We start from the raw sequence: 8,543 nt of genomic DNA, 5'->3' as shown, positions 1-8,543 counted from the left end.
CCCCACCGCCTAGGGTCTTGTTGGTGGCTGCTTACTGTAGCCTCGCCCCTGATGACGAGGGCTTCGTTGAGGTAAGCGTGGCTACAGTGGGCCGCCTCGAGGGCTCTCACTGTAGCCTTACCTCGTCTTGTCTCCTTAATGTGGCACATGCTTCGAGGGAGGGGGTAGCCGGCTTCTGGGGCCGGCTGCGCCCTTGGCCGACTGGGGGAGGCTGGGCCGCCTTCGCGCCTCTCTCTAGCTGAAGGGGCCCGCCGCCCGTGGGCCGTACTGGCGTCTGCCGTGGGTGACGTCGAGGCTGGCATGGCTACAGTGCCGAGCCGGACGGGAGATGGCCGTCCCGTACGGCGTCCTGTGGCCATGCCTGCCTCGGGCTTCGGGGGTAGTGGGCCGCACTGTGGCCACACCCCGTCTTGTCACCGTTATGTGGCGTAGCTTTGGTGGTTGTGGTCTTGGCCGGCTTCTGGAGTCGGCGCTCTTCGAGGCCGGCTTCTGGGAAGTCGGCATCCTTTACGGCCGGCTTCCTGGAGTCAACCACCCCGTGGTTATCCTGGGGGGAGGTTGCTGAGGCTGGGTCGCCTTCCGTGAGTCGGCTTCAGAAGTAGCTGGCCAGGGAAGGTGGTCCAATGCTTGGAGTGCTTGAAGGCCCAAAGGCCTGATAATTTGGATTTGGAAGAGCCAGGGGCAGTCGGTTAGGCTACCCGTGGCCATTTACTCCGACACACTTGGCGTGCGTGCTTCGCGCTGTCCCGCTCGCGAGGAGCTCGTGAAGGGAAGGCGACGGACATGAGTCCCAGGCAAAACGAGATCCAGAAGGCAAGAAATTGCTCGAACGAGAAAAGGCTCCCCCCACGCACATCGATAAAAACTCACCTTCAACTCAAATCCAGATCTAGAAAGCAAGGCTACAAAGAGAGAGATCCAAAGCAAAAGGCCGCGTCCGGCACCTAGTCTAGTCTTCTGGTCTTCAAGTCTTCTCACCAGCGTAGAGCTAAGTGCTGCCACTAAGCGTGGGAGGGAGCCCCAGGGCCTGAGGCCGGCACCCCTGAGACTCCGGGGCGTGTACAGCCCCAACTCATTATTACGTGAGAGTGTCACGGGCGGCGAGCTTCACAGGCACTGGGCCTGCTTCACAGGTACCGGCCTTGCTTCATATCGCCGGACGAGAGCCCCGCCTTGCGCCACCCTTGACCTCCTCTGAGCCGACCAGTCACCAGGATGACACAAAGGAGGGAAAGAGGACGCCAGCGGTTCCCTCGGCGACCACAGGTCCTCTGCTGGGGGAAGGGTCGCCGAAGCCTCCCCGGCAGAGGGCCTACCTCTGGGTGTCCCCTGGCTTCGCGCATCGTGGGGAGGGGCCTGGCTCCCAACCCCTCTCTTGCAGCCCCCAACGCGATCCCCCTGGCGGCAGGGAGGCCGCCGAGCTGGGACCGCTGGCCGTTGTGGTGATCTGTTCCTCCTGCGACTCATGGTTAGCGTAAGCTTGCTCCTGAGGGATTAGGGGTACCCTATAGTTTCCGTCGCCGACGTGATCATCGTGGTTCTCCGTTGGTTCTTGAAAGGCTTCGGCTCCTAGTGCCCCCGCTTCCCAATCTTCTCCAACGAACGAGCCGGGGTCGTCCTCCTGTGCGTACTCCTGGTCCATCATGTGGGGCACGTAGGCTTTCGGGGCCGTCACCCCGAACGCCTCGCTGTAGTGCCCCACGCTCCATGTTGGTCGGCCCAGGGCGGCGTCCTGAGGATGGTAGCGCGGTACCCGTCCTGGACCATGGGGGGCGACGCTTGCGCCCATGCTTGTCGCGTGCGGCATGGGGGCGGCGGAGCCCCCTGCGCCGCTGGCCGCGCTGATGTTGATGAAGCCCTCGGGCGTGGCCGATGGCGCGTGGTTGTGGTGAGGCCCGCCATGTGGCCCTGCGGTCGCCTGAGGAGGAAGTCGATAGCAGAAGGGTGATGCTCCCGACGCTGCTGCATCCAGCAGCTCGGCAACGCGCTCCAGCAGTGCATCCCGGCCGCTCTCCATCAGTCTGCATCGCAGCAGCTCCCCCGCCACCGTTAGTGCCGCCCGCATGTTTTCTTGCTCCCGCGTGAGTGCGGCACCGTTGCCGCGGCATGGCTCGCTGCTCTTGCGGTGGCCCATACTTGCCATGGTGTGAGGGTGGACGATGCCTGGCCGCGCTGCCTGTGTCCGGTGGGGTTTGGCGGCGCTCGCGCAGCCTGGAGCGCAGGGTCAAGATCTTCATGGGCAGGCGGCGCTGCCCGAACCGGCCCGGCTGCCCAGCGATCGAAGCCGGCCCTTGAGTCACCAGACGTCGTGGCTGTGGAGCGTCGGCGAGCTGGTTGGTGGAGAAGAAGCTCCGGCGCACCCCTACCTGGCGCGCCAAATTTCGGATGTGGGGTTCCGGCAAACCCTTAAGGTTCAAACTCTGGGGTGCGCGCGAAGTCTTTCCATCCTACTGATCTACGCCCTAGCTCGCTAAGATCTCGCGGACGAACTCGACGAACTCGCAACACAGAAAGACACGAGGTTTATACTGGTTCGGGCCACCGTTGTGGTGTAATACCCTACTCCAGTGTGGTGGTGGTGGATTGCCTCTTGGGCTGATGATGAACAATACAAGGGAAGAACAGCCTCCTGAGGTTGAGGTGTTCTTGTGCGTACGAGCTTGTGCGCGTCTCTGGATCCCATAGCTACTACTGTGGTGGCTAGACCTATTTATAGAGGCCCTGGTCCTCTTCCCAAATATCGAGCGGGAAGGGAGCCAACAATGGCGGGCAAATTTGAAGGGGGACAACTAGTACAAGCTATCCTGTCAAAAGCGGTCTTCGCCTGCGAAAAGCTCTGGTGGTGACGCCGTCATGGGCTCCACGATGACCTCCGCCTTGCCGTCCTCCTGGTCTTGGTCTCGTTGCACCAATATAGCAACCTTTGCCTGATGCCTCGGTACTCTTCGCCTGTGCTGGCCTCCTTAGCACCAAAGAGGAAATAAGGACGCTGCGTGCGCTGGCGCTCGCCTGGTGTCGTTCGTCATGGCTCACGTCACGAGAGCCTCGTGAGGTTTGCCCCACCTTGATATCTCCGCTCCTTGTGAGCCTGCCTAGCTAGGCCACTCCAGAGGAGGTCTTGCGTCGTCCGCCTCGCGAGGCTTGGACCCTCGCGAGGGTCTTGGATGCCTTGTCGATGAAGATGGGCCGTACGGCCTGCTGGCTTAGCCACGCTATTGGCCGCAGGCAGGCAAGTCTGGGGACCCACGTTCCCAGAACACCGACAACGTTGGCGGCGGGAGACGGAGAATGACTGGGTGGCCCGCCGACGGGAGCCGTCTGAGCAACGCGGGCGGTGAGGGCAGCCCAGCGCTCAGCTCGAGCTTGGCGAGCGTCCGCCATGGAGATGACGGAGCGACGGAGCGATGAATCGACGGAAGGTAAGCTACGGCGCACCCCTACCTGGCGCGCGAAATGTCGGATGTGGGGTTCCGGCAAAACCCTTAAGGTTCGAACTCTGGGGTGCACGCGAAGTCTTTTCCTCCTACTGATCCACGCCCTAGCTCACTAAGATCTCGCGGACGAACTCGACGAACTCGCAACACAGAAAGACATGAGATTTATACTAGTTCGGGCCACCGTTGTGGTGTAATACCCTACTCCAGTGTGGTGGTGGTGGATTGCCTCTTGGGCTGATGATGAACAGTACAAGGGGAAGAACAACCTCCTGAGGTTGAGGGGTTCTTGTGGCTAAGGTAGGCTCTCCATCCGATCAGATCAAGCTGGGATGCAGAGATGCCCCTACTGTGGTGGCTGGTTCTACTTATATAGGCCCTGGTCCTCTCCCCAAATATTGAGCGGGAAGGGAGCCAACAATGGCGGGCAAATTTGAAGGGGGACAGCTAGTACAAGCTATCCTGACAAAAGTGGTCTTCGCCTGCGAAAGGCTCTGGTGGTGACGCCGTCTTGGGTTCCATGATGACCTTCGTCCTGCCGTCCTTCTGGTCTTGGTCTCGTTGCACCGATATGGCAACCTTTTCCTCATTCCTCGGTACTCCTCGCCTGCGCTTGCCTCCTTAGCATCAAAGAGAAAACAAGGACGCTGCGCGCGCTGGCGCCCGCCTGGTCTCGATCGTCATGGCTCACGTCACGAGAGCCTTGTGAGGTTTGCGTCGTCCGCCTCGTGAGGCTTGGCCCCTCGCGAGGGTCTTGGATGCCTTGTTGATGGAGATGGGCCGTACGGCCCGCTGACTTTGCCACACTGTGGGCCGCAGGCAGGCAAGTCTGGGGACCCCCATTCCCAGAACACCGACAGAGCTTGAGTGCCGCCAGTGCCTCCTTGGCGTCCACCTTGACGGTGAGAACGCCATTGCTCCCAGGCATCTTCATGAGGTTGTAGGCCGGATGACTCGCTGCCATGAACTGGGCCAGAGCTGGGTACCCGAGGATGGCGTTGTACGGGAGGCCAATGCGGGCGATGTCGAACTCGACCAGCTCGGTGCGGTTGTTGTCGCGCGTGCCGAAGGTGACGGGGAGGCGGATCTGCCCCAGGGAGCAGGCAGTGCCGCCACCAACTCCTGAGAAAGGCTTGCTGAGGCTGAGCCGCTGGAGCGGCACGTGAAGAAGGCTGAAGGCCTACACGGAGAGCAAGGTGAGGCCTGCACCGCCGTCGATGAGGGTCTTGGTAACAGCCACGTTGCAGATGGTGGGCGTGCAGAGCATCGGGAGCATGCCCGAGCTGGCAGTGGAGTCGGGTGGTCTTCTGAGCCGAAGGTGAGGTCGGCTTCGGGTGCAGCCCAGCCCGGTGGAGCCCCCGAGAGCTTGGAGGCGGCGCCGATCTGGCGGAGGAATGGCTTGACATGGTGATCTGAAGGTGGCGCTTGAGAGTCGCCTTGCAGGGCCGTGACCGCGTGGTGTGTCGGTGCCGCGTAGCGCGCAGTGAAGAGGTTGCGCAGTTCCTCCCATGATGTCACCATGGACCCGGGGAGGTTGAGCAGCTAGGCGCGCGGCACGCCGGTGAGGGCCATGGGAAACCAGTTGGCCATGACCTTGTCGTTGCCCCCGGCCTCGAGGATGGCCTCCTCGTATGCCAGCAGGAAAGCTGTTGGGTCGGCCATGCCGTCGTAGCGCGGCGGCATCTCCGGCTTGAACTTGGGTGGCCACCGCACCTGCTGCAGGGCGGGCGCCAGGGCTCGGAGCCCCTTAGCCTCGTCATCGGCGCCGGCCGTCGGAGTCGGTAGCGGGGCGCCTGCCATGAGGGTGAAGCGCGGTGGCGGCAGAGCGTAGATTGGCGGAGGGAACGCTACGGCGCACCCCTACCTGGCGCGCCAAATGTCAGATCACGGATTCTGGCAAAACCCTCAAGGTTCGAACTTTGGGGTGTGCGCGAAGTTCTTTCCCTCCTACCGATCCACGCCCTAGGTTTGCTAAGATCTCGCGGACGAACTCGACGAACTCACAACACAAATGACACAAGATTTATACTGGTTCGGGCCACCGTTGTGGTGTAATACCCTACTCCAGTGTGGTGGTGGTGGATTGCCTCTTGGGCTGATGATGAACAGTATAAGGGGAAGAACAGCCTCCTGAGGTTGAGGTGTTCTTGTGCTCAGTGAACTTGTGGGTGTGATGGTAGAAGATGGAATCGATCCCCCTACTACGGTGGCTAGTTCTACTTATATAGGCCCTGGTCCTCTTCCCAATTATTGAGCGGGAAGGGAGCCAACAACGGCCAATTTGAAAGGGGACAGCTAGTACAGCTTATCCTGACAAAAGCGGTCTTCGCCTGAAAAAGGCTCGTGTGGTGACGCTGCCTTGGGCTCCATGGTGACCTCCGTCTTGCCGTCCTGCCGGTCTTGGTCTCATTGCACTGATATGGAAACCTTTGCTTGATGCCTCGGTACTCCGCGACTGTGCTTGCCTCCTTAGCACCAAAGGGGAAACAAGGACCCTGCGCGCGCTGGCGCCCGCCTGGTCTCGATCGTCATGGCTTACGTCACGAGAAGCTCACGAGGTTTGCCCTACCTTGATCTCTCCGCTCCTCACGAGCCAACCCAGTCAGGCCGCTCCTCAGGAGGTCTTGTGTCATCCCCCTTGCGAGGCTTGGCCCCTCGCGAGGGTCTTGAACGCCTTGTAGATGAAGATGGGCCGTACAGGCCTGCTAGCATAGCCACGCCGCGGGTCACAGGCAGGCAAGTCTGGGGACCCCCGTTCCCAGAACGCTGACACCCCCGGCAACCTTGGCTTGCCATGGTTGGATCCTTGTATCTTCAGCCCCCGGCAGTCTTGGCCTGCCGGGGCCGGAGCGCCGGTTCGTTCTCTTTTTTCCCAAGTGGCTCAGCAGAAGTTTCCGTCTGCCCTGCGAACCAAAGAGAGCAGAAAGACGCACACTCGACCTCTAGGCTAGGGGTTAGTCACCGCTAAGAACTATCAACCCTAACCGAGGGAGGGACTTAAACTAGCATGCATGCTATAACTTAGGGCGCCAGCGCTTCGTTTATTTATGCTCAGGGTCTGCGCCTGGCTTTGTACGGAGGGTTACATGCCTTGCCGGCAAAGCTTGTACAAAAGGTGGCTTGCCGGGAAGCCCGGCAAGCCGCGCCTTATGGGTAAAACTTGCGAAGATGCTCGATGTTCCAGAAGTTGCTCACTGGGACAACATCTTCGGTCTCCAGGCGGACTGCGCTGGGCCTGGTGACTCGTATTACCCGATAAGGGCCTTCCCACTTTGGTGTCAACTTGTTGGAATTCTTGGCCGACTGAACGCGCCGAAGAACAAGGTCGCCTTCCTCAAAGCTTCGGGCATGAACCTTGCGGCTATGTTAGCGGCGCAAAGCCTGCTGGCAGCGTGCTGCTCTCACAGCCGCCTGAAGACGATCTTCCTCAAGGAGCGTCGCATCATCTTGCCGCAAGTGCTCTTGCTCAAGCTCGTCATAAGCGAACACTCGAGGTGACTCGTATATGAGTTCCGTGGGGAGAACTGCTTCTGCCCCATATACTAGGGCAAAGGTTGTCTGGCCGGTGGCTCGATTTGGTGTCGTCCTGATCGACCAAAGAACCGCCGGCAACTCATCAATCCAGCGCCTTCCGCTCTTGTGTAGCCTGTCAAAAGTCTTCGTTCTCAGGCCTCGCAACACTTCAGCATTTGGCTTCTCTACTTGGCCGTTGCTCCGGGGGTGTGTCACGGAAGCAAAACAGACCTTGCTGCCGAGGTCTTGGATGTACTGCTTGAAGGTGTGGCTTGTGAACTGCGTGCCGTTGTCGGTGATGACCTTGTTGGGTACACCAAAACGGCAGACCAGCCCCTTGAAGAACTTGACAGCTGACTGCGCTGTAACCTTCCTCACTACCTCCACCTCCGGCCACTTTGTGAACTTTTCGATTGCAACATACAAGTACTCAAAGCAGCCGACGGCCAGGAGAGAGGGATTTTTTGAAGGGCTTGAGCTGGTTGATGAAGCTTCTTTGAATGGAACTGGCATGCTTCACACCTGGTTACTGGTGCCTTCGCATCCTGGAGGGCGGTGGGCCAGAAGAAGCCTTGCCGGAATTCCTTGCCGGCAAAGGCCCTCGACCCAATGTGGGAGCCACATATGCCTCCATGTATCTCTGCCAACAGCTCCAGTCCTTCCTCCCGGGGGATGCACTTCAATTTCACACCGTTCGGTCTTTTTCTGTACAGGAGGTCATCGACGAACTGGTACAAGGTAGACCAACGGGCTACTTTTTCCGCTTCTTCCTGCTCCTCAGGAAGTTTCCCTCTCTGGAGGAAACGGACGGTATACGGTGCCCATGCCAGAGCCCGGGGCTCGACGGCAAGGACCAAAGGCATCTGTTCCACCATGGGGGCAGCCGTCTCTACGGCCAGGGCTTGGCGCCCTGCCAGAGCCAGTCGCCCCTCGTCAGGCTCAGAATCCGCGGCAACATCCTTGCCGGCGGCCCCCGGGGGCTCGACGGGAAAGTACTTGCCGGGGCCTGACATCCTCTGTTTGTTCTGCTCCGTCGATGGTTCGACGGATGGTTGAGTTAACCGAAGCAAAAAGCTACCTCGTTCCACAGGTAGCTTGAATGCAGCGCGCTTTGACAGGTAGGCAGCGATGTCGTTTTCCGCTCGGGGAACGTGCTCCGGTTGTATACCGTTGAAGCGCTCCTCCAGCTTCCTCACCTCATCTACATAGGCCTCCATCAACGGACTCTTATAGTCTTTGTTGATTTGTCTGACGACAAGCTGCGAATCACCCCTAATGATGAGCTTCTTCACCCCGAGGTCTGCCGCGATCCTGAGACCGGCAAGCAGCCCCTCGTACTCAGCAGTGTTGTTTGCGGACATCTCCCTGGGAAAGTGCATCTGGATCACATACTTGAGGTGCTCTCCGGTGGGTGCGACAAGCAGCACACCGGCACCGGCGCCTTGCAGCGAGAAAGCCCCATCGAAGTACATGATCCAGTCGCGGCTTGCTTCCTTGCCTGGGAGAGCGGTCTCCTGGATTTCTTCGTCGGGCGTTGAGGTCCATTCTGCAATGAACTCCGCCAAGACTCTCCTCTGGATTGTCGAGGTACTTTCA

Source organism: Triticum aestivum, chromosome 1D (assembly GCF_018294505.1).
Source record: "Triticum aestivum cultivar Chinese Spring chromosome 1D, IWGSC CS RefSeq v2.1, whole genome shotgun sequence".
NCBI lineage: Eukaryota > Viridiplantae > Streptophyta > Magnoliopsida > Poales > Poaceae > Triticum > Triticum aestivum.
The sequence above is the reverse complement of the archived record's forward strand: the minus strand, read 5'-3'. Positions refer to the sequence as shown.